The sequence below is a fragment of the Aptenodytes forsteri genome, unplaced genomic scaffold (genome assembly GCF_000699145.1).
Source record: "Aptenodytes forsteri isolate BGI_AS27 unplaced genomic scaffold, ASM69914v1 Scaffold317, whole genome shotgun sequence".
Taxonomy (NCBI): Eukaryota; Metazoa; Chordata; class Aves; order Sphenisciformes; family Spheniscidae; genus Aptenodytes; species Aptenodytes forsteri.
Window position 1 is genome coordinate 451,204 of NW_008794415.1, and position 27,186 is coordinate 478,389.

Below are 27,186 nucleotides of genomic sequence, written 5' to 3' on the forward strand. Positions count from 1 at the left end.
GTTCAAGGCCAGGTTGGACGGGGCTTTGAGCAACCTGGTCCAGTGGAAGGTGTCCCTGCCCACGGCAGGGGGGGTGGAACTACAAGATCTTTAAGGGGCCTTCCAACCCAAACCATTCTATGATTAGGCAGAGTATTGCCAGCAGGTGAGGTCCCTTCTACTCAGCACTGGTGAGACACATCTGGAGTGCTGGGTCCCATTCTGGGCTCCCCAGTCCATGTCTCTACATGGACTTACTGGAGCAAGTCCAGTGAAGGGCTACAAAGATGATTAAGGGATTGGAGCATTTCTTACATGCAGAGAGGATGAGAGAGTTGCAACCGTTTAGCCTGGAGAAGAGAAGGATCAGGGGTCTTACAAATGTGTATAAATACCTGATGGGAGGAAATAAAGAAGGTAGAGCCAGACTCTCCTCAGTAGTGCCTACTGACAGGGCAAGAGGCAATAGGCACAAATTAAAACACATGAGATTCCATCTGAACACAAGAAACGCTTTTTTACTGTGAGGGTGGTCAAATTCTGGAATAAGTTGTTCTGGAGTAAGTTGCCTGGGGTGTTGTGGAGTCTCCCTTCTTGGAGATATTCAGAAGCTGTCTGGACATGGTCCTGGGCAGCCTGCTCTAGATGACCCTGCTTGAGCAGGGGGGTTGGACAGGATAATCTCAAGAGGTCCCTTCCAACCTCAGCCATTCTGTATGATTCTGTGTGGGCCATAAAAACTGGCCAGGTTTACCTGCTGTCTTTTAGTGACTGTCCAGGTTAGCACACTGGACAGTATGGGCCCTTTGTTCTGAGTCAGTAGGGCAGTCCTTATATCCTGCTGTAGATTCCATAGGTTGAAACCTGCCTTGTTTCTGCACTTTCTGCTGAATTTAAGTTCTGATCCATTTCTGCTGTTAAGTATGCCTGTGTTACATAGAACCTTGCTTCCTTTTGTCTTCCCCTGGACTCTGCTCGTTTATAAGCTCTTTTCCTTATGTGGCATAAATTGTCCTTTATGAACTGTCATAATTATACGGCTTCTGGAGTAATGTAATAGAGGGAGGTGAAATCTGGCCTGTGGCAACAAGCAACAGTGGCATGAAGGATGTGAAGATTTATTTTTGTTTACTGTTGCTTAGCTTTTATCCAAATCTAAACTTTCTGCCTTTATGGAGCAGTAGACTTTGCCTAATTGGTACAACTTTGCTCACTTTGAGTTAACCTTCTGTTTAGTAAGAATGACAAGTTGTGAATGGACTCAGAACTAGACCCTTATCTGGTGAAGTCAGATGACCTAGTTTAATTTCACAAATTAAACTGCTGAAGTAAACTGATCTACTTCATTTACACTAGGCCTATGTATCTTATAAAAGTTACTTTCTTTGAGGACAAGATGCCCAGAATTAACTGGCTGGGCTACTCTGCAAAACCATCCAACCTCAATGATTCTATGATTCTATGATTCTATGATTTAATTTAACAGAGAAATTTACTTTTTCCTCTGTATTTTTGGTATATGGTTTCTGAAATAGCTGTCCATTTTGGAACTAAATAACATGTTTCATGAAGGCATTTGAGGAAGAAAAGTTGGTTCCTTATGGTCTTGCAGCTGTCTAAGGAACTATTACAGATTATGAACTGTTCATGCATTTTGTGACAGCTGGCAACACTGTTCCTCAAAACCAATAATAATAACCAAATGCTGGTTTATATAAATTGATGTGTCCACATATTTTACTGTTGTGCTGGCCTGTCTCTGTATTACTTGCTGTCCACCACAGTTGTTAGTAAGAACATAACGGTGAATTCATGGAAATCTAGTATCTCTTTGCATGCTAAAGAATATAAAAAAAATGTATGTTCTTGGCAGATGATACTTACCTGACATGACTTACTTTCTTAAATGTGTACTATTAATGTAGGCTATGCCTGAAATGATGAGGACCTAAATGTTGAAATGAATTAGCAAGAAATTAATCCCATGATCAAAAAACTTTGTATTCTTCTATAATTCTTGATAGGCACCTAATAATTTTTACTTCCTTAAAACTTGATCTGCACTTAAATTATTTGTTAGATAAAAACTCAGTGTCAGAATATGGGTAAGTAAATGGAAAAATATTCTGTTCATTTAGGGTTTATTCATGATGTTATCTGGAGAGGGCCTCCCACATCAGACCTGACTGTGGGCAAGTCACTTATTTGTTCTGGGCAAACATTTATGTCTGAAATCCCAATTTCCCTTGGATCGAAACCTAGTCTCAGATTTGCCAAGCATGAGATGCAACCTTGAATCTGTTATGTAGCTTGTGGCTCTTCAAATCCCTTTTGCATTTTCAAAAATGATAAAGAGTAACCAGGTGACATGTTAGCTGATGTCATTTTGTAACTATCAACACAGTGGGTTTTTTTGTGTTACACTACTGCTGTAAACGTTATTCTGTCCAAAACCCTCAACAGCGTATGGAAAAATTGACACTAAAAAAAAGAGTACTTTTTTCATGAGCATGCATGGGTGTGCTAACACTACTGCTGTAAATGACAAAACTGCCCTTGGACCTAGCGTGGCTGAAGGTGTTTGATGTGGGAGTAGAATTTTTTGTTGATTGTTTCCTCTGTGACTAGAAAACAACATAATTTGAATTTCCTTGTCTCCATACTCTTTGTTCAGTAACTCTTAGCTCAACATAACTGAGATATGAAGATTATAGAACAGCGGAACATTAACTAGACAGTGAGATTTTAATCTTGCTTATCCTAAAGAATCAAAACAAAATAATGTACTGAATGTATAATCATCCAGGATATTTAGTATGCATAATGAGAGAACATTAGTATTACTAAGTATAAAATGTAACATCTTTCTAAGCTCTTCATATATGGATGGATTTGAGGTAATAAATGGCTAAGACTGCACATTCTGGTTGATGGGACCTATAGAACTGCTTTTATCCCTCAGATGCAATGCTACAATGAGCATTCTTATAAGCTACAGTAACATGCTACAGTGAGCTTATTCTCATTGTAGTATTTTTAGGGAGGAGGAAACTTCTCAATTGTTTGTTTTTTTTTCTGTTACTGTTAACTGTTCACTTTTACTGTTTGTACAAACAAGATATGTACAGAAATTTCTAGAAGGAGGGGCAGCAACCAGTAATAAGGCAGACTGATTAAGAGACTAAGGAAATATTTTAGGCCATGACATGAAGAATAAACATGACAAATAAAACCTGTGGTAAATAGTTAACTCTGATCTGTAGAAAAGGCTAGAAGAAAACGATGCCTGGCTTGCTCATGGATTTACCTGTGGCACAATCAGTGGTGTGTTCACCTGTTTTATTTCCAGGTCTCAGTGCTTAGCTGGAGTGAAAAAATTTACTAAACTGTGTACAAAGATTTTTTTAACCCATGTTTTTTTGCAAACCAGGGTCCTACTGTTCACATATAATTTCAGTTGCTATATTCTCCCACAGATAGACCGTAAAACTGTTCAGTACTCAATCCTTACACCTAAGAATAACAAGAAAAAGAGATGATTTTGCTGTGCAGTACCATTCTGTTCCAGTGAGTTTCAATACTTGAATATGGTGCTTATTTGAGCCAAGTCTTTGTTAGTGGCTGTTGCAGCTGCCTCATAACCCAGCATGACTGAAGCTCTATCCACAGTTAGCAGCGTCTGATCAGTGTCCCTGCTCATCCCCTTTGACCCATCCAACTGCGCTTGTCTGCTTGAGATGTCTGGTCTGGCTGCTGTGCCTCTGTCTTCTCCCGATTCCTCTTCTACCTCCTTATTTATTCCCTCAGCACATCTTACAAGCAGATCCTCTCCAATTCCCTCCTCCTTTCCTGTGGGGGCTTTGTGCCTCTGATTTCCTCCTCTTTTCCTGGTACGTCTTAACTTTGGATAATCTCTCAACAAGGACATTCAGTTGTCTCCATTAGCTTCCATTCTTGAATGCTTTACCATCAACTTGGCTCAACAGCTCAGTTCCTCTCCTCTGCTGCAGTTACCGTATGAGCCACACCGCTCTATCACTGCTCTGCTACTTCTACCAAACTGATTTCCCTGTGAGAGCATCTTTCCCTGTTACATAGATTTCCAAACAAGCATCCTGTGCTTTCTTCCAAGTTGTCCTTCATGTTTAGAAGGATCTCTCCATGATTTAGCAAAGCCACTTCAAAACTGTTCTTCAGCCTGTGATATTTCTACTTTGTCATGACGTCTACAGAAATATTGAAAGCAAGTATGCAGATGATGTGCTGAAATGATTGATCATACTATTGACTAATCTTAGTTGCTTTTTTTTGGTAGTATTATCTATTTGTTCGTATTTGGGGGCAGCAGCTGTATGCTTCATCTTTCTTTGCTTAACAGCTGGAGTCCCTGATTTTGGACCATGTCCTAAGTAATACAAATAATTATTAATAATAAAAATGTTTTTTATTTATGATGTTGATTAAATGCAACAGAAGTTACAAATCCTAGGGTATCATGTGAATTATATAAAATGGAAACATTTATTTTCACCCATGCAAAGATTTGGTACATGCCGAACTCTTTCTGTATTCCACATGACTTTAGGCTTTTATTTATGTTAGTTCTCATTGGATACTCACTGCTTTTCCTCCACCCTTATACTCTGTACAGTTGGGGGATACTCTCTGGGGGTCACAGTGTATTGCTTTCAGGTTCTTTACTAATGGTTTTCACTTGCCTTTCATAGTGTTTTAATTCATTGGCTTGAATCTACCTCTGTTTTTCCTTAAGCCTCTTAAAGAAATGTCTGCACTAGTCTTCTTGTTAAATTTGTAAGCCAGTTGGACAATGAACTTTGCCAGATCTTCCTAGCTGATTTATAGAACTGACATCTCTCCATCCTCCAGGGCATGCACTCTGATTTTTATGTATAATAACCTTATTTTCATTGTTCTTACTTACTTCTGGCCAAGGAATCCTCTTGTTCTCCCAAATGGAGTACTATGAGTGCTGGAGCAGAGTGTATCTTTTTTAGTTGGCTGGCCTTTTCAAGATCTAGGAGTTCCTAATCACAAGGGTTTTCTGAATGATTAACAAACAACACATCTGTCCTTTGGACTCCTTTGACTGACAAAGAGCTGCTCTACTAAATGCATCTGGGTTTCCTCCATCTGCACAGGATTATTCCCACTGAAGTTTCTGTATTTTTCTCATCTACTTCATTTCAGCAAAAATGGAATGTGAAAGGAAGTGAAATTTGGACTAAGTTTACGTTAGCCTAACAGCTCTGTTGTTATAAATGACATAATAAAGAGCAGTATTCTTCAAGGAGGAAAAGTAAGTTTTGATCCAGAAACATGGGCTATTGAAGACAGGCACAGCAGTGGTGTTTAAGGGAGAGGCTGAAACTGTAACTAAATGAAAAAAGCATTTTATGAGTAAATCCAGTGTGGTGGACTACTGGGTTCCTACTATATAACCCTTAACACAAGGTAGGCTCTTCTCAGCTTCTTTATAGGCTTCAGCTGTCTTTAAATCCCCTTTGTCCAATCCTCTCTTTTGTAAAGGGATAATGATAATAAAATGACTTTATTGCAGAAGCAAAGACCTGCTACCAAAATCCCAGAAAACTTCTTTTACCTGGGAAGATTTAGCTTTTGACAATGTATCTACCTCCGACACCAGCAGAAATAGGGGAAAAAGAAGAAATAGGGTAAAAGGAAGTGATGGCAAGGTGGAGAAGAGCCATGGAAGAAGATGCAGATGCTGACTGTGGAGAACTAAGGGGCCAAGTTCCATGTTGGTGGTTATTTTCACTGGTTAAGAAATGCGATGTGCAGTGTGGCTACTATTTATATTGCTGCAGAATGCTGAGGTTCCAGCTGAAACCTGTTTATGTTAAGCACCATACCAGCACTAGGTATGAGAGGAAACAAGTGTCCTACCCCAAATCCCGCAACAGATCAGTCTCATGTGTGGAAACAGAACTGGTCGCCAGTCAGGAGCATATAATGCATGTCAGGCTATTACACTTAATGAAGAGGAAGTAGCGCGAAGATTGACAGACTTCACAAATCTCAGCATAGTGTCACAGAAAAATAAACTCCACCTTGAATCTACTTGTTCCAGTAAGAGAAAAAAGGCACCTGAGTAGATGCCCTCAGGCGCTTCTTGAGTGATGCAGCTCCAGGACCTGAGAGGGCATCTCAAGGGAAGGATAAATCTATAAATACCTTGTTTTCCTAAGCATCTGCTACTCAGCTAGCTGGACCTTTGGTCTGACCAGAGATGATTTTCTCATGTGTTGAGCAGCAGCAGATAGTAGGAAAGCAGCAGGGATGAAACAATTAATCAGGCTTCCCATCCTAAATTTTTGGCATTCCTTTTTATGGGTAACAAGAGCACTGTGAGATACAACTGATGCATGTGAACACTCATAAGACTGAATGTTAGCGACTGAAATGTTGATAAAATAATCCTGGAATGTAACGTCAGAAACGGTGAAAAAGATGGGGCCTCACATCACTGCCACAGAATGCTGCAGAATATAATTATTTCAAACAATGATGCGATTTTTTCTTTCCATGAAAAATTATACAAGGACAATGAATAAAATTAAAATCATCGACACGTAAGTAGGAAACTATAACAACCCCTTCTATGCTAGGGCATAGATGATTAAAGAAAAAAAGTAGCTAGAAAGTGACATTAAAACTGCACCTGACATTAGATGCAAAGATGGTCTAAAAGAATATGGAATATTTTACACTTTCCCAATTTCCCTTGCTCCAGTGCAATCCTTTTATAGAATAATACTCATCAGCTATGTATGTCTACAAAGAGAGTGTATAATCCATTCTTGACATTCAAAAACTACATTAACACATCTTGCATCCGTGTACCTGTAGACCTTGAAAGTTGAATTCCTGAAATCAAGCCCTGGCTAACCAGAAACACTGGGCCTGTGCTCAAAACCTGAGCCCTGTCATACCACATCATTGGGTATGGATGGGAAAAAGTAGCTGAGATGCAAATTACTGATTAGAATAGCTAATTGTGCTATGTTCATGAGAAAGTCAAACCAAGAAACCAAAGTTAAATAAATAATTCATCCATTCCTCCCTGCACACCTTGCCCAACCTTCTAAATCATTTGATCTTCTAACTTGGCTTCGAGAAATTTTAGACAATTCTTCTAACTTTTTTCAGTCTGCTTATTTCTAGCTTTTCAGCAAATGGCAAGTACTTTTATTTGTCTCCTTTGCAAAGCAGAAACAAAAATTGCAACACTTACGTGCTTCCAAAGCTGTTTCCCCCACAGATACACTCTTAAGGTCTCTCACATGGAATAAGAAGCCATCTTTCATTCTTATTACATTGTCAGCTAAAGACACTAAGACAATTTAAAAGAACCAGGCATCCTCACAAATCCTCACAAATTTACTAGAGGCAAGATGTACTCAATCTGTATATCATCGATAATCTCTGAAAATTCAATACCAAAAATTCTCTAATGCGTATAATAAGCAATAGGAAGGAAGGCTGAACTTTATGTAAAATGTAGTGAAGAGGTCCTGAGCCTCAACACTGAAAAAGACAAACAGAAAACTATCTGCTGGCAAATATTAAAAAAGATCGAATGTTTGATCCACATAAACATCCACAAATCTGTTCTCGTCTTCCATCGTTTGCAGGGACCATTCACCTTTACTGGTTGCAAGTTTATTGCTGTTCTGTCACGAGGATTAGCATAATCATACGTCTAGCCCTAAAATTTATGAATAATAGCAGAACGCTTATTTGCAACTGACAGCAGGCATTTTGAGCTAAGACTGTGGCTTTTTGGACTTACTCAGCAAACAACAAGGGAAATCTTGCATTTCAACAGTTATAGCTCTGGATGCTCTTGGCTGTAGAACACGAAGGGTGCACGGTGATTAATCAGATTTATACATAATACAGCAATGCCTGCCTCGAAACCAGCTGATGGGTGAAGTGAACGATTGCAATAGAGTACTTTGTAGTGTGCAGCACTGGGGTCACAGGTACAGTAATTCCAATGTTATTCTTTGTACAGAAATTCAGAAAATAGATTATTGCTAGCGTATAGATCAAAGTCCATGTGAAATTACATCTGATCAAATAAAAGGACAGTATGATTCTATGTTTCATGCTTTAGGGGTTTTATCTTATTATATGAACTTCTCATAACCTGTTGGGGACAGTATCAGTCCTGTCCAGGTTTCGAGACCTGCTCTGTTTCTCCCCTTGTAAAGCAGAAGAGTAAAAAATACGGTCTTTGGTCTTCATATTGCAATTCTTATATTAACATCCTCAATAATTTTATGGCAAGAGTTTTAAGGAGTCACTTGAGATATCATATACTGTTTGCTCTTTAGTCAAATATTCTGCCTTTACTGGTAAAAGGATACCCTGATGTTGTTTTATTGATGTTCTTCCTTGCATTTGGTTAGGTGGTGAACCTATGTACTTTGTGGTTGAACATCTGGGGCAGCATTTACGATGAGAAAGCCGTAAATTTTACTTTTTATTAGCTGCCCCTGTTACAACCAGATTCTCATCTGAAGAGCTAACCTGCCTAGGTCAGAGACACATAAATATTTTGGCAAGATTTGCTATCTCACATTACTCCCAGTTTTCAACCTCCCTCCTCTCCCCTCCAAGTATTTGAGCCATTCCAAACTTCCATCCTTTTTTATTGTATGGGCCCCACTGGGCCCCACTGTAATTTGCTTACAGGGCATGGACTTCCCCTCTCCATTTTTTTCTGTTAGTATCTGCCGTGCTACCTGGAACAGAACTTACTACATAAGGTACTCTGTGTTACCACAAAGTCCTAAACTATACACCAAAGAATGCATTTTGGTTGCTTAATGAAGAATGCAAATTTGGCATCACAAGTTGATCATTCAGTCAGGCCTAGCTCCCTGCCAGCCCTGAAGAGTATGGCATAATACTTTATCCAAGCAATTCTTCCATTGAGTTAAAAAATACAACAGACTTTTTATGGAAGCACCAATCAGTATTTATCATGCTTCAGACTAACATGGGTGAGAACTCTAAATTCTGAAACCAATAAAATTACAACCGAAATTAGCGTCTTACACTAAGGACTGCTTCGCTGGCAGCCCACACTGCTTGCTTGCTTTCAAGATTGAGTAACTTTTCTTCAGCCAACAACTCCCATGTTTCTCATAGCCATTCTCGTGCCATTAATCTACTCTAACAGGAGCCAAAACAAACATCTTTACTCCCTAAGAGGTATTGGACCAATATGTCCCATCTGGCCTTTTTCTTCGCACAGAATTCCCAAGGTAGTATGCTAAAACTGTTTGTAAAACTGATCATTCTTTCTGTCTAAATACACATCAGTACCAAAAATGTGCCCTCCTTCTTCCATTATCTTACTGTATATGTTGTGATAACATTGTTTTCAAATTTTAAATGTCTATCATATTTTAAAAATGTGGGTTTGATCCAGTCTAAATGTCCTGAAAATTTATTGGAGGCCCGTAATTTACTTCATACCTGGCTGAGATTACCAGATGGTTCAAAGTGGAAGTGAAAAATATGAATAGAGTATTCTAATGTTTCCATTGGTGTTTCTAGTGAAGCTATGTAACATGAAGTGCACAATCAAAAAAGATCTCTTATGTCAAAAGTACTACATTAGTAGTCCCATGTGCATTAATTCAGAGAAGAAGAATGTCTGAAATGTATTGTATCACTGCAATCCAGCCTGAGAATCATTTCATTAATGAAAAAGTAATCACAATTTTCTCAACTCTGTAATCCACTGAGGGTAATATTGGAAGTGTAAGTTGCACACCCCAGCAAAAAGGCCATTTTGTTGTCATGGCCAGGTGAAAAACAAAGATTGAAAAGCTATGTGAAAAACTGGAGTCCAAGTTCTGATCTGTCATGGCTAGGTATGGAGCCATTGACTCTCCTCCAGAACTTACTAGTTCACATTCACCAAAGAGCTGAGTCTACGTGGGGCTCCAGAAAGTGTTTTCAGACAGTGCGACACAGAGAAGCTATGAAAATTGTGAGACACAATGACCTGGTTTAAGAGGTGGTGTCTCTCCATGTGTTACACAGACCCATTGGGGAGGAGGCTTGAGCCACTGCTTTTTGGTTTAAGTTGGTAGGGTTAGTGGAAGAGCATTGTTCCTCTTCTTTGGATTCCATTTGTCTCTTTCCAGTACAGCTTAAATCCTTTGACTTTCTGGCCGTGGTGCAGTGTCCAGCTATTTGTATGGCCGTGTGGGGATATCTGAAGTCCATGAGGGCACAGACAAGAGGGCGATTAAGAAAGCTGAAGTATATCAACTGATTTTCTGTGAATTGACTTTTTCCTTGAGCTTTTTTGCTGTTTGTTGCTTTTCTGGTTTTATTCAGTTGTTCTGAATTACACTTTAAGCATTCTTTTATGGAATTTGGTTTTGTATCTGCTAATTCTAAATTAATGGACGCTTCACAAGAGAAACACTGTAACTCTGTTCTTTTGGCACTAACTAGGTTTAGATAGCACGTGCCATACAGTCATGTATAGCTTCCAGCCATCTGAGAAATGCTTACCTGTCAGATCATTTGTGACTGCATTGGCTTTTGCCAAGTTGCATCCACTAACACCAGGATTGAATTTGTCCTATGCTGATGTTTATGGATTTGGAAGCTTCCAGCCAAACGGTTGGATATGATACTTGGAACCAAATTTGGAACAGTTATGGGCATTATTTGGTTACAGTTAATAATTTTGCATCTCTGAACTGTAATATTACCTAGGGCCTATAAAGAAAATGCAGGTAATTCAGAGTTCAAAATTTCTGTTGAAACTGAAGCTTGAAATATTTCTCTACCTTTGTTATAGGACTCAATATTAAGAATATTGTGGCACGTGTCCTCAAGTATGGCTGACCTCTCCATGTTGGTGCACATTCTCCATGGGACAGTGAGCTGACATTCTGACAGCTTAGAAATGGTTTATTCTAGTCTGGCTGTACCTTCGAGGGCACTTATAGAAAAAAGAACTTGATCCTTAACAGTTTTAGTTGAAGTCTTTTGGAAGTTTCACAGTGAACTTCCCTTCCCCCAGAACTGTTTTGGTCATGTGTGGCTAAGAGGTCAGCAACATTACAATAAATTTGATATCAGTATCCTTAATGGAGCAGGCCCCAAATCAAGCACAATGGGTGCACAAGTCAGTCATTTCAGATGCACAAAAATGCACCTTGATCACCAATGTCCACTTCATGTTTACATAAAATGGCTACTCATTCTATCAAGTAAAGTGTCCTTGTAATTGATTCTCCTTACAGGATGACTATAGTAGTTACAGTGCTTCCTACAATAATTCTTAAAATACTAGTGTCTGACTCACATTGCCACATTTTGGGCAGGTACCATTTATGTGTTGACAATTTTTGCCTCGAGAGCAGCCTCATTATCAGACATCAAGGTGCTGTTGCAGCATGTAAGATGCCTTAAAAAATGGCTCTTGCTGGAGACTGGGCTGCAGTGAAATGGTTCTGCTAGTTGGGGCCATCTTTCAGGATCTTAAGAGCCCACAGGCTTTCCTCTATACAGCATTCTTCGTGGCAGTCTAAGTGCTTGATATTTTCTTCTTCTTCTCAAAAAACAAAATCTGTTCAGTGCTTTCTCCAGAGAAGAATGTCTGGAGGTGTGCTAACAGTTGCAGGTGATACTTTTTAAGTAACGATTTTGATAGATTCGATATTACTAGATTTGAGGATATTGCATCTTGGTTTGTGTTGTTTTGAAAGACACTATGAGCTCAGATTTCTTTATTAACATTATCATCATCTGAGGCAGAATTGCCACATTTTGTGGCATTTTAAATTTTTTTTCAGTTTCTTTTTGCATAAACTTAAAGTGACACATCTTTGGTCTGTTAGTCTAACCTACACCTTTATACACTTATAAATCCAACCCTAGGGAATGTGGTCATTATTGTATGATGATGGTTTGATCTAGTTTAGGTATGACAAACTAGAAGAGCACAGCCCAGTAGAAGAGGACACCTTGCTTTCTTCTGTGGTCTGTCAGGATCTTCATTCTGGTGATTTCCACTCTGGAGTATAGACAGAGATTATATCCTCCATCTGTTCATAGCGATTACTAGATGGTACGGTGCTAGCTCTCTGGCTGATTGTCTAAGTCTTACATGCATTTTATAGGATATGGTCTATAAACCCCAAATATAGCACCAATCAATATGAATTTTCTTTCCTTTTCCCCATATTCCCATTAATATCAAGTGCCTAAGTAGTACATGTGGAACTTGTTCTCCCATTTCCCAGCGATTGGAAATATTGCCAGTACAGCTTGAAACACTAACAAAAATAAACAGATTTTGAGTCAGGCTATCTTTGAGTTTCAATTTGATTTTAGTCCATATAAAGTGAGAATAGTATTCAGTGATTCAATGGAGTTACTATGATATAAAAAGATGTGAGATCAGGAATCACTGTTCATTCAACCACTCATGATATGTGTACATAGGTGCTATATAAAAATAATTTATTTATTCTTTCCTGTAAAAGACTTTAATAACAAACTTCTATGAAGTGATGTTTATGCATTATGAATTGCATCCAATGATTTCCACAGGTAGATGCTTAGCTGTTTCTTTTCTGCTGCTTGGAGATTTGGAGTGTATTAACTTTATGAACTTCATGGAAAAATTATTGCTTTTTAGAGGGATTATTCAATTACCCACTTCAGGCAAAATGCAATAAATCTTATGTTACGCTAAAGCCAAGCATTAATCAGCAGACCTTGCGAGCATGACGACTCTGTTCTTCTCAATGTCCAGCAGGCTTAAGACAATATTCCTTGTCTTCATTTCATTGCTCAGAGGTACAGGTGATCAATTCTTATTATTCTGCAGCATTTTTTACTTACTAACCTCTGTCTTCATCTTCTGAATTTGCTGTAACCCCTAGCTGTCCTTACGCATTTTGATTGTAGTTTGAATTCTGTTCCTCTCTTAAGCGAGTTCTGTATAAACATGCAGACAGAGGCAAAATAATACCTGTTTTCCCCTTAACTCTTATACTTTGAAAATGTTTAGGAGCCATTTTCAATATTTTTAAAAAATATTTTTAGTACAAATGTTGTTCTCTGAATACTCTGTTTTCACTAGTGGCAAAAATTTATGTACTTTGGTACTTTTCAGTAACCATAAAAAACAGGTAAAAAGCTGCCATTTGTTAAGTTTTTACTTAGAAACATTTTCAACTTAAATGTTAATCACAAAATACAGTTCCTTGTCATTTATGGTTTGTTTGTTAATGCATGTATTTATGCATGTAATGCATCTATTCTATACTAGGAGAATGTATTCTGTCTAGAAAGGGAGAATGAAGTATTTACAAACGCAAGAATAAGAAAACCTGTTTTCTAAACTAAGCCTTCGTGTGAGGTTTTTTTCGCATTTATATTTTAATGGATTTTGCACAGCTAAGAACATTCCCGGCAGTTACACTGAAATGGCTTGTTCCTCCTCAGCGTCTGTGTGGTGAAGAATTGCTTGCAAAGTCGGTGCAAGCAACTTTTTGTTTATTTGTACTGGTTATCTTACAGACTGGAAAGATCCTGTTACATTATATCATTGTGCTCTGATGAATGTCAACAGTAATGAGAAGCTAAGAAAATATTTTTCAAGGATGTAAGGGAAAGTCTTCTTGGTGATGAGAAAATAGAAATATTCAAGCTGCAAGAAGAAATTAGGGCGTATTTCCTTGATTAATATATCTTTTCTTGGTCTTGTAGTCCAGGCACTTTTATTCACTTTTCAGTAGATGGTGCCAGAGTCAAAGTAACCTCTCTTCTCTCTCTGAAAGACTATTTTTATGTTTGCCAGTGGCGTTAAAATCTAATTTCAAAATACTATAAAAATGCTGTTAGTGGATATAGGTATGCAAGAAAGAGGTTTTGTGTCAGAAAGCTCTTTTGGTGAATTTCAAGATACTTGGTTTTATGTTTAAACCCTTGGTAGAAGCTAAGCTTAGAAAACAAAGAGCTGGTATGTCACGATTTAGGAATAAGCTGGTACTGAATATGCTTTGCCTGATAACTCCAGGTTTTACATGGGAGAGCAGTGCTGCTGCAAACAGAAGGAAATACAAGTTATAAAAAATGAAACTGATTGCGAAACAAAACATCACATGGAGATAACACTCCCAAAGCCTCCTTAGCTTTGAACATCTCACAGTGTTCTTGTGGCAACTAGTAATATTTATTATTTGTAACATTCATGCATCTTTCTCCTGGTTTGTTGAAACATTTCTCTGCCTTGGAAGAGCAAAGACGGATTAGCAGCTCTGTTTATTGAGGTAAAGATTGAAAGTCCCCTAATTAGAGAAGAAAGCTGAGGTCTTTGTATTTGATGTTTACATTTTACTCAACAACATGGTAGCTATTAAACTTGCAAAACAGTGGAATATTTTATTTCCCGATTCACAGAAATATGTGAGATTTGGAATGGCGCTTTTTGAAAACAGTATGTGTGGGTTAAAAAGAATAGGAAAGATAAAAATCATTTTAAGAAAACAGATTTGAGAACAGGAACATAACATGCTTTAGAGGCTTAAGGTGAGAATTGAGAACAATGAATAGCATTAGTCAAAGTCATGTCCCCTAAGTTTTGCTGTGGATTTCCAAAATAAATTCTTCAACTAATTTGGTAATTTTTTAGTTTAAGGGAAAAAAAGCCAAAAAATCAAAAAAATATGTTTTTGTCAGGAATCCCACAATATAAGATGTAGGAAACATTTAAACATGGCATTTCTTTATCTAAGTTTGTCCCCCACTCTTCTCAACAGATGCTGGTCCCTGTGGGTTCTGGAGCTGCCCAGATCTGTCTCAGGGCAGATCTTTTAAACTCACCTGCTAGCTTGCTTCTGGCTTTGCTTGGCTTTTGGGACATCTGGGGTCCTCAGGACGAGGTCTCCAGTTGAAAACCCCTGAAATGGCATCCCTAAGGCTGGAGCCAGGCCCAGTTCCTCCAGAAGAAATAAATACCCACCTGTGAGAAATTTTACTTTCAGGCAGAATGAGTAATCTCTCAGAGATATCCTCTGGTATAGTTTCTAACCAGCTCTCATTGGAAACATTACTACAAATATAGTCTACTATTCTGAACATCCTGTTCTTCATCCATGTGTTGTCTTTGCTCCTGGTCTAATTTTGGAATTTCTTTTTATATTTATTTGCTTCTGTCCCCAGACAACATACAGCTCAGCGTTCCAGCTCACTCTGTATTAGAGTGAAGATCCCAACCAGAATGCCGATCTGGATGCAGCAATACAGATACAACAGTTCTCATTGAGCTTGTCTTGCTGCCATTGCATCCGGATGATGATCATCCATTTGCTTTGGTAAAAGCAAATTTCAACTTGTTTGATTCTGTTTGATAGGTATGTTAAGGCAAAAATATTTTTTAAACTATAAAACCAATTGAGGGAAGATCAGATAGCTACGTAGGCTTTTTTTCTGCATGAGAAGGTCAGTACATCTTTCGTGGAGGAGTGTAAACATTTTTAGCACTCATTTGCCTGCCAGGCTCTTCTCAGAGGGAGAGAATACAGTGTGCTGGCTAGGTCAACAACATCGCTTCAACATGTTGGCTTTCTGCCGTGCTTGTGATTACTGCTTGTTTATTTGTACAACCTTGGTTCGTATCTGCAAGGCTGCAAACTTCTGCTTTCCAATATTTGGGCTGAGTTAATGTAAGGCAGGACAAGCAGTCAAAGACTTTCAGACTTGCTACATCTTCAGTCCTGTTCACCCATCCTGGCAGCACAGCTGTGCTACCAAGTATTCTTTCAGTGTAGTAGCCACGAGTCCAGTGGTGTTTGCTCTACAGTATCTCATCTGTCATCTCTGTGGTAAAGATCATTTCAGAGACTCCAAAATGTTGCCATATTCTGGTGCTACATGCTGCCTTCAGGATGGGACAAAGGGATTTATGGATTGCTGGCTATGGTCCAATTTTTACCTAGAACAGGCAACATTCTTTTGTTATCCACTTTGAAATACAATTAAGTGACTGGCCTAGTTTATTATACATTGTGATTGAAATTTGAGTCTGGGAAACTAACAAGATGGATGACTCAGGCGGTATTCTGACAGCAGTTAACTATGTCAACCATCTTCAGCATAACTTGGGTTGTCTAGAAGATCTTATCACATACCAACCGGAATGTCATCCAGATTCAGCCACAATTGTATGTCGTGCATATCTGACTCCCACTAAAAGGATTATTCAAATAGCCCGTCAGGAGCTTCCTCCTGACTTCACAGCTGTTTCATCAAGTGAATTGAAGCTGTATGCATTACTGCAGATAGTCCCTGAATGTCCAAGTACGGACATAGAGAGGTGTATACAACCAGTGAAGTTTTTTGGTATCTTTCTAGTCAGACTCTAACACACTAAGACAATTCATGCATCCCTCCAGGGACGTATGAAGCTGCCTAGAAGAAGTTAATACTTTTAAAGTTTAGCCACAGTTACATCAGATGACTTAGTTGGTGACAGGTAGAACCAACTTTGTCCAATAAAACACTGGTTTTGACTGATTATAGCAGCACATTTTTAAACCTTCCTGCAGTTTAGTGGAGTGTGAAAAGTAGAGTATCCTTTAATAATAATAATGACTTTTTATGTACAGCTTCCTACCCTTAAATAACTGTACTTTGCAAATAGAAATAGTAACATGGGGAGGAAAATGATTAATCCAAGACTGTTCATCAGCTAAGCAGCAGTTCCTGGACTAGAATTCCCTCTCCCAAATCCCCTTGAGTTACCCACAAAGCAGTTTAGAGTCACTGCTCTAGCTATAACCAGGTAGATTTATAAGAATTTATAAATAGAATATCCATATGCTAATGGATATGAACCCATCAGACCATTTCCCTGTCTGAAGGGATTTGGATACAGCACTCTGTGTGATTTCTTCGCATCTCTGCATTTAGGCTGCTCTTCCATTCTTTGCAGAACATTGAGAGGGAAGGAAGAACAATGCCTTCTGCATACATGTAAAGCATTGCACAAAGTAATACCAAGATAATTTAAAAAGTCGTACAAATATTTCTTTACTGGCAGGCTCCAGAGTCAATGACAGTCCAATTTATATAGAAAGGAAATCCCTCTGCACTACACTGTAAGTTGCAATAATGAAGTAATATGGCTACTCGAGCACATTGAGTTCAGTGACGGATTAGCATAGTCAGTTCCTGAGAGCCCAGAAAAGCCTCTAACTAGAAAGGACCACCCAGCTCACTGGCTGCAGTCTCTCCAATCACAGGCGACCACTCAGGAGCTGAAATATTTCTAACATCCTCAAACAACATTTAAACTGTAGTGAAAGGTCAACAGCCAAACCTATAATATCTCAGAGGCCTAGCAGGAAACAGAGCAACGCAGATGACTGTACATTTCATCTTGCGCTGTGGCATGTGACTGGGTATTTTCTTCAAGGTTTTGTGGATAAAATTGGTTGGGCTAGATAAAAGTGACTGAAGAGCCATAATCACCTAAACCCCCTTTAGTCTCAGCGGCTTGGAACCTTTGTGACTGCAATACTCTAATGGAAAATATTTGAGGACTGGTTAAATTTGTGGCTATTGTAAGTGAAGATAAAAGAAATATTTAATAATACATTCCCACTGTTGTCCAGCACATTGCTGCCTGCATGAAAGCATGTGGAGTCCTCTCTGTAGACAGTGGAGGTAACTCAGTGCAATGGGATGGGAAAGAGGGTGTCACTGGTTATAATTCAGTTGTCACAGAATGCCTGAGGTTATTCTAGCAGACAGTGTGTACAGCTTCAAGATCTGAAAGGGCTTTTGGTGATTTGAAACATGCAGTTGCTAAATGCTGGATTTGATTTATTTGTTGGAAGCTCAGAATAAAGGGGGTAACTTTAAAAGGGGTGTTAATTCCTTAGCCAGGGACAGTTGCCATCTCACCAGAGGCACATGTGTGTAGGATTAGCTCCTCTCCTACGCTCTTGAAGCTGATCTGTAACATAAAAGAAAGATTTTGAAACAAGCAGGATCTGTGCTGACCTCCCATTGGAGAGGTAAGACTGGGCAGTGACCGTGTGGGTGGTAGAGTGGAAGTTTCCATGAAGTATGGGTGGGAGCTTCTCTAATAACTTACATTTATACGGGTTGCAGTTGGAGAAGGTTGGCTCACTGACAAGGTCAATGCCCGATGCGTGACTTGTTCCTGCTTGTTTGTTTATGTAACATTGTTTTGGGTACCTAAAAATAACAGCCCTTCTTAATACAGTGTGACTTCAAGTAGAACTGATATGAAGCAGACTGGGATGAAAGTGTGCAAGATGCTAATGTTACTATCAATATCGCTGCCATGTTCATTCACTTGGCAGCCATAGCTGCGTTAGGAGATAGGGAACCAATATTTAAGGCAGTGTTAGAGATGGCCATGTAGCACATGCTCATCAGGACATGTACACAGCCCAGTGGAACAATGATTCATCTAGGAAGCAATGAGAACAGGTTCGCAGTGCTGACAAACGGGTGAAAAGAAGTCGTGGTTTCATGAGTGTACATTGCTGCTTCGAAACCCAACATTCTTTAGCTATCAGTATGAAATCTTAGTCGTGGAGCACTGTGTTGAAAGGTGCGATCTACAGATGTTCAACGTGGGCTCAGTTTTCCGCACACCATAATGAAGTTATAGATGAAGTAACTCCATGTGTTGTTATCCATGGTGAAAATGAAAACAAATCTTTAAGGGATATATATATCCTTATGAAAGATTTTTTTTTTTGAAATGGTTGTTTTCCTTCATCTGATTTGGGCTTTCTTCTCGTTAAGTATACATATGGGCATGGTCAAACTTATTCTGACTAACTTTGAACCTATTTGAATATTACAAGTGTGAAATTGTGACCACACGTGTTATATTAACACTTTGCATAGGAGACTTGTGTGTATGTGAGAGAAAAATCAGATGCATATATGAGGTGAAAATGGAACCAGTTGAAAAACATTGGAAAGAAATGAGGGAGGCAAAATAAAAAAATAATATTCTGTGTGTATGCAGTGAAATACATAATATAAATTTAGTTATCTAGACCATCTTCTTCTAGTCCAGCATTTGTGAATACATCACAAAATAGCTCAAAAAATCTATTTAAAAAATAACTGAATTACTCTTTTCGTAGAAATACTGCAGTGAAGGCTTTTAATACAGAGGCAGCAAAATTATGGTGAACTTGAGCGAGACTGAGCAACATACAAATCAGACCTTAAGACTATCAAAACTGCGCAAAGGTGACAAGACTTTTCCATTTTTATTGCAACAGAAATGAAAACTTTCTATGGAAACCAAGAAAAAGTAACAGAATTCCACTAAATTTTGAAGAATAGATTCTGTCTCTCTGTCTCCTTTTGTCCATCTATTTAAACATACATGGACTTCATGCAGAAGTGATATATGTAGGAAGAAATATTTCAAATATCGGATGACCTCTTCTTTAGGTTGTGGGATACTTTCATACTTTTTAATTTTGAAGGTCATGTCTGTCTGGTGGTTTTTTACAATTATTAAACTCAATGCCCCTGAGAAAGGCTCCTACATACTCTTACAAACCCACATTCCCCACGATTTTTGCAACTTGGCTTTTGAATGGATTTTGCTGGTTCTGGTACTATATGCATTTTGAATGCATATAGTATCCAGAAATCTACTGAAGTCAATTCCTCTTTCCTTTCTGCTCCTAAAAAGTTTTTCGAAGATTAGCCTTAAGCATGGCTTAAGCTACATTTTCATTACAGCATTGCTGAGTACATGCTTTGAGTGTTTCCCCACAACATAGTTGCACTCGTGTTTTGCAAGCTGCCATGGAGCAAGGCTTTCGGAAGCCCTCAAAACCACCATTGCTTCATAAGACATCAGATGTTCTGTAAAATTACTGAGAAAGGAAAAAAGAGAAAATCAATTAATGTCTACAGACGGGAAAAAATAAGACTACAAAAATCAATACTTTGATATTTTCCTGCGCATAAACAAAAATCATTGGGAAACATGCAAACAAATGGCTTATTTATTTATTTTTTAATTTCTGAAGGTGAGGTGATTTCATGTTTGGTTTTTTTTTCCCCCAAGACTGTTAAGTAGCCATCTGATTAATGATAAGTTGATCAATACTGCTCACAGGGAGTGCGAACACCTTGAAAATCAGTCCTGAAATTTGCTTCAAATTGAACAAACTGAAATGAAGGCTCATTTTGAAAAATGGTTGTCATTTTAGGCTATCTTGTGAAGTTTAAAGCCACGACAGCACTGAAAACTGTGAAGATATCCACACTTGCCAAAAACATTTCAGTAGTGAGGTGGACGTAGCTGTGCCCCTAGCAGAGATGGACATTCCTAAGAAGCGTGCACTGCCCCTTTACGTGTATTTATTGAGAGGGAAATATCAGGCAGCCATCAGGCATAGACAAGGATGGCTCCTGGTCATCTCACTTGCTTAGGGCATGGTTCTAAGCCTTAGACAAGCCCGAGGTAGCCTTCTGCAGACCCTACTGCAGCCAAAGAAAATCATATTTTTAGCATAGCTACCACAATTTGCTGAAGAGTCCTGGCATTTTTAAGCTTTCCAAATAAGGAATTTTAAGGAAAAGGGAGAACATGCAGAGAAAGGGCTTCCAGGCAGAAGACAGGGATATGAATAAAAATGTCTTTCATTTTTTCCTTCTCTCTGAAATCTAGCATGAAGCGAGGGCAGTGATTGTGATAATAAAGGCAAATGGTAAATGAAAGAAGGGGCACTTCAACATAATCTAGATAACAGGAAAATTTTAAATGGACAATTTAACATGAGGGTCTGCATGGAATTATTTTTCATTAAACAATCAAAGCTTGTGATAATGCAAATGACATCCATTTTTAGCTGCAGGAAATTTTGAGAATTTAAGAGGAATAAAAAATATGAGAATATCATGATGGTAATTCACAGTAATTACAGAAAAGCATAATTGCACAACACAAGCACTAATCAAAGCTCGGAAGAGTACTTTGGCAATCATTAGGATTTCAGAGCTATTAGCATTTACCTTTGTCATCGGGCACCACACAACAAGCATTATTAATTTCATGTCAATCTAGAGCATAATTTCCCTGATCAAATATCAGTTCATAATAACTAACCACAAAGATTAGCTTATCTGACATTGATTTTTGTGAAGTATTTTTGAAAGAAAGCTTTACTGGTGATTGCTTTGGAAGTAGCAATGTTGTCCTTGAACTTCGGTTATTTCTCAAGGTTTGTGGGCTATCCTATATGTGTACAAATTCCATCAATTTATTTGCATCTGCTGGCCTAAAAAAGCTTCAGAGCATTGTCCATGCTTTCCCTCTTGATATCTTACAGGTGTAATTGTCGGAGGTTCATACATCTGTGAGTGTGTTAATAATCAAAGTATTATTGAACTATGCACATATTTTGTGCTGCTGTGGTACATATGTAACTCATCATTTGTGCTCATTGTAACTTCTAATCTGATGTACAGCTAGTCCTAAATTATTCTATGTATAGAATTTGTGTCATTTGTTGTTTTTCTTTTTTTTTTTCCCCTGCTGACCAGCTATGCTTTTGCTTAAAGCTGCCCTGCCTGCCTAGCATGAGGAAAAGAACATTTTACAGTTCATACCATACAGGGATGGAGGGGAAGGGAACGTTTCAGCAAATCAAAGTTGAATTTAAGAAAGAAGAATATGGAGCTGGAAAACTCACAATGTGCTTGTGGAGAAGGGATGATCAATCATTAGAGGAGCTGGTTTTCAAGAGAACTGAAGAGGTAAATAAAAGCACAAGTAAACAGTTGAAACCAAGAACAAGTAGTTTGAAACTGTTATTTGGAGAAAGGATATTCTGTAGTGAATAAAATCATGAACAACGTGTTTTTTTCCTAGGTGAAGAATTGAAATTGTGAAATTAACTAAAGCACAAACAACTAAAGCATAGTTATTTACACTAGTATTATATATAAGTATTTGGGATATGTATAATGTTCTCTTACGTTCAGTAGAAGAAAAGCTGTATTTTGTGCAATAAAAGAAACAAACAAAACCAGGTCCCTAAACATGAAATGTGACTCTCTGGGCCTTCCTGGTTCTTTTTATAACCTTCTTCATGCATTAATTCTTTTTTAAATTAAATCTGTTCTCTGACTGACATTTACAGACTTTAAAAAAATTCTATACCATATGTATAGCTTCTAAAGGGAAGGGTTGTCTATAGGAGAAGACATTGGCTGGTAAGTAAAAATATATTTCAGTTTGTTTTTCAATAAAGCAAGATACAACTTATCAACATGCAGGTGGGGTCATTTCCCAGTGTTGGAAATAGTAAGTATTAATATCTTTTCCTTTTCTCAACTGACTCACTGTCACAGTGCTTTTCTCTGGCTTGTGGCAGGGGTGTTTTTTTTTTTGCAACTTACCATTCTGACACCTTGACAGTTCATGTGCTAAATCAAACTTTACAATTACTGGCAGGCACTTATTAGATGTGTTGCACTTAATTAACTTTGCACCTAATTACAAGCAGTGCTGGCCGATTACAAAGGGCATAAATATATTAGTGCCCTAGCTGTCACATCATGAAAATGGCTGTTTGAACAAGTCAAGCAAAAGCAATTACCACATTGTGTGCATGGTGAAGTCTAGCAGAGTGCAGAAAGAGAAATGAACTGTTTTACTGTTTGTAGGAATTTAATTTTGCACTTTGCATTTCAGGTGACCCAGATGAGCAAAGAGTATGATAAAAGATTTCCCTTCATTTATATAAACATTTCAGGATTGCTTCCTGTGTGTGAAGGGAAAACAAAAGTTGCATGGTAAGAGCTGACTTAGGTTTTGATAGATACCCACCCTGTGTATCTGTAGATGATAAAGTATGAGGATTCCGGCATTAAGGAAGAAAAGCGGTCTAACATGAGATATATTCTACAGATCATAAGCAAAACTTGTGATTCAGAATGACACTGTGCAACTGTTACTTATACAGTAGTTGCCAAAATGAGAAGGAAAGCAGAATTTGGTCTCATCTGTAGAGGGATATCTTGTAAAGAACAAATGTTAGCACTCAGCTGGCGTTCTGTGGAAATCTGTCTTGCGTTAGCACAGGAAGAAAACATCTCTGCTGGAAAAGTAAGCAAGACATTCAGAGCAATTTTTAAAATTTCCTAAGTGGCTTTGTAAACAGAGTCTATATAAAAGAGATGTTTCCTCCTGTATCAAGTATCTGTTCTAACTACCACATGCTCTTTTGCATAGGAAAATACAGCATGTTACTGGTGGTTTAACTAATTGTTGTGCATATAGCCATAGAGGGATGTTGTCTTCATTTTACAGGAATCCTGGCTAAGGAGAAAAACTGAGAACTGTTAAATATCATAATTGTTTTCATTGCTTAAAGATTTCCTTTTTCTGCTTAGCAGCAGAATAGCCCCTGTATTAGCAATGTTTTGCAACAAAACTAAACAAAATGTTTGTTTTCCTTTTCAACAAAACTTAGTCCCACACTTAATTATTCAGCCATGCATAGACAAGCCAACTTAAGCCCAGTCATAGGAATTTCATGGTCAACAGACTGTACCATTTGCTTTGTACAAGATATTTAATGCTTTGTACAAAACAGTACCGAGGTCACACGAACCACTTTCATATATATTGGCCAAAAAAGGTCACTAGAACTTGACTTTGCTTGAGGCAAATGGGAAGAAACAGAGGGAGTCACAATGTGGTGCTAAATTAGTGGCTGTAGGGCTTGTATGCTGTTGTTATTTACAAGCTCTGAATAAAGAGAACTGTGAGGATGTATGTAAACTTTTCCCAGCCCAGAACAGCCATTCATTGTTACTCACTTCTAAATAGGCTGCCTGTGTTGTTTCTGATAATTCATGGAAAAAGTAGGTGGCCTTTAACAAAAGTGTTGGATGCCTTTGCAATTGTGCTTGCATGAAAAAGTCTGTTACTCTTTTGTGTGCAACAGCATAAAGTAGAAAGTGGGGAGATAATGTGTTTTCAAATACATTACATCACTGCTGAAAACATTGCTCAATGTATTTAGACCTTGGGTGGCAAGCAATTTTTACCCTGTATAAAATTAGAGACATTGCTGTAGAAAAATAAACCTGTGCAGGAAAGTGGAATCCATCCCCCTGATGGAATGATCTGGGGGAAACAAGAACTGTCGTTCAAGTAGCCTGTGCAAGAGCACTTTGGCTCTTTAGCCACTCCTAACTAGAAGAGTCAGGAGCTCAGCCCAAGAGAGATGTTAAATCAGTCAAGGATTCATGTAAAGCTCTATGATTTCAGTTTTCCAGGGCAAAATATACACTACTAAGCTTTTCACTGGTGAGGAACTGCGGGGTGCAAGGACTTAATGTGAAATAGTGTGGACTTGACTCTTCCAACACACAAAGTGAGTTATGTTCAACACAAAGTGTGTTAAAATGTTACTTTCTTAATTGAGTGCACTGGAACCAACAAATGATCCATGAATAATGTTTAAAAAATAAAAGTATATCTAAAGCTCCATGCACTTGAGGAAAATCAGATAAAACAGCAATGAGAAGTTATTCTAGCAGAATATGTCTGTGTCTTATGTGCTTGAATTTTTTTCTGATATGGATGGTCATAGAATCAGAATCATTTAGGTAGGAAAAGACCCTTAAGATCATCGAGTCCAACTGTAAACCCAACACTACCAAGTCCATCACTAAACCATGTCTCTAAGCGCCACATCTACACATCTTTTAAATACCTCCAGGGAAGGTGACTTGTCCTTGCTACTTGGTTGCATGCTTTGATCCAATTGCTATTAGTTAAAATATTCAACCTGAACAGTCAGTTTGTATATATATGCACACACATATATAAATATGCTTTCTGTTCTATCATAAATCCATGGTGGGGGAAATGGGGATATATGCAAAAATACACATCGCCACTTCTCAATTTTGAAACAGGATACCATAACTTTTTTGTGCAGCAGCCCTGTCTGGAGCAGGACGGCAGGGGTTTCTGTGCATACAGGGCCAAGAGATTGCTAGCCGGCTAGTGTGTGAGAGAATGGGGGCCACTGCCTCTCGGCTGCTTCCTCCTGGACAGGCTGTGGGCTTTGGCAAGAGGCACTGCTCGGCAGGGCCAGGAGCCACAGCCCTGCAGAGCACAAGAACCCGACTTCTCCTCAGGACTTTCAGGGACTCGGCAAGAGCTTGAAGTCCTGCCTCTGAGAGGATGGAAGCTCCAGTCATTTAGCACACTGCTGGTATCTGGTGCTTACACAGGGCAGGGACACCCAGTCCTGATGAAGTTGTCTCCTCACTTGAAGCATGGCCATTGTATTAAGCACTGATCATGTGGCAGCAACAGTTGCCCTATTTTATTCCTTGCCCTCCCCTCCCCCTCATTGAGAATAGTGGAGAGAAGGCTGGGAAGGCAACTATGGCAGCTGTTTTGCCCACTTGCATAATATTTCAGTAGCCACTGTGGAGTCCTCAGCTTTTCCATATTTATCGTATTTGTACTAACAGAACATTGACAGAAAACTGAGCTGGGTATTTGTTCTCTTTATTCTGTAGATGAGACATTTCTCAGCCGTGACTCTTGAATACTTAAAGCCTTAGTGCACTCCTAAGACACAGAGCCTTCTAAGATCCAAGGACGTCATCTTACCTGTCTTTTACCCTTTTTTGGAAGCACCTAAAGAAAAACTAGAAACTGCAGTGACATATGAAGAATTGACAGGTATGTAAAAGCCCTCTGTTAGATTTTCCATCCAAGTCTGCTTTGTTCAGGGAACTGCATACTTTATAGTTTGACTTTTACACTCTGTTGTAATGACTCTTTCCATCCGAGTGCATCGTACTATAGGAAGCTAATTGACTTCGACTTCTCTGCTTCTGTTCCCAGTGGGATAATGCCAGTTGTAATTCTTTTATTGATTGTTTAGAGCAATTAGCGGAAAACAAATTTCTCCAAAGAACAGATAATTTGGTTTTGTTGCTCTCTACCATTAAAGCTAAACAATTTGTTATCTGAAAAAAAATTAATAGGAAACACATTCCATCTGTTTATTAGCTGAAGAGCGACAGGTTACCTCATCATTAATGTCATCGGTAATTAGCGCTCTTGTGCTGCCACCATCTGCACCAGTGGCTGGCAATCTGTCAGCAGCTTCAAATGCCAGGGCTGATTGTGTTTATCTGTGCCAAACAATGGGCAGACCGTATGTGATCCTGAAATTTGTAAACAGTAGTTCGCTAATGTAATTTAACTAGGCAGTTTTGTTACATGTGTGACTGCTACCCTGGGAAGGACATGGGACTTGAAACCTCCAGGGCAATTCCCAGTCATTGGGTCACCAGCACCAGGCTCAGAATGCCACTCTCAATTAATCAGGTTTCTGATGGTCACAACTGGTTTTTGTTTCCATTCGGGACGAGGTCTGGAAAGGTGCTGCGGTCAGAGTGGCAGGACCTGCGCTCACATTCCATCAGCATTACGATAACTGGCAGATAAACCCTGGCATGTCTCACAGAGGCCTCGTTCATTGGATAGGCTTCTTAGTTGTTATATAGTAGGTAACTTCTTGTTCTACTCCAGATTGAAAAGACTGGATTTTATTTTACACCGGGTGAAGTTTCTTCAAATTAAAAAAAAAAAAAAGACAGGGAAAAAAGGAAGTAGTTCTATAATATTTAAGCACTAACCTTGGTGTTTTACTGACTTTTTGTTCTGTTATTCTTGATCTAAAAAATACACCAGATTTGAGTCTGATTTCATTGTCTTATTTTGAGGAGAAAAAGATCTGAAAATTCTGACCGCCTAATAAAATAGCTTCCAAGGGTCAGAGACTCTTGAGATCCTACACGCAGGGATTTGAAAGCTTATGTAAGAATACATTTGTAGTGGTGGAGAGCTGTCTGCCATGCTTAAATTTGCATCATAGTTACTATAAAGTAAATGATTATACATGTAAGTGGTTAGTGAGTTACTTGTTTAGTAATTTTCCATTGGTGCTCTCCTGTTCTATACATTCGGTCATGTGAATAATATATACAAGTGGAAGTTAAATGCTTTCTTTGGCACATGGTTTTGAAGCCTACATTAAGATGTATTACTTCAGGTATCGT

The 27,186-nt window shown here is 38.6% G+C and overlaps 1 protein-coding gene across 1 annotated transcript in view; it reads right to left on the reverse strand.

The window, feature by feature from the left end:
• Positions 1 to 27,186, reverse strand: part of MAD2L1 (MAD2 mitotic arrest deficient-like 1 (yeast)) — a 177,818-nt gene that overhangs the window by 33,996 nt on the left and 116,636 nt on the right. The gene's annotated exons all lie outside the window — the stretch shown is intronic.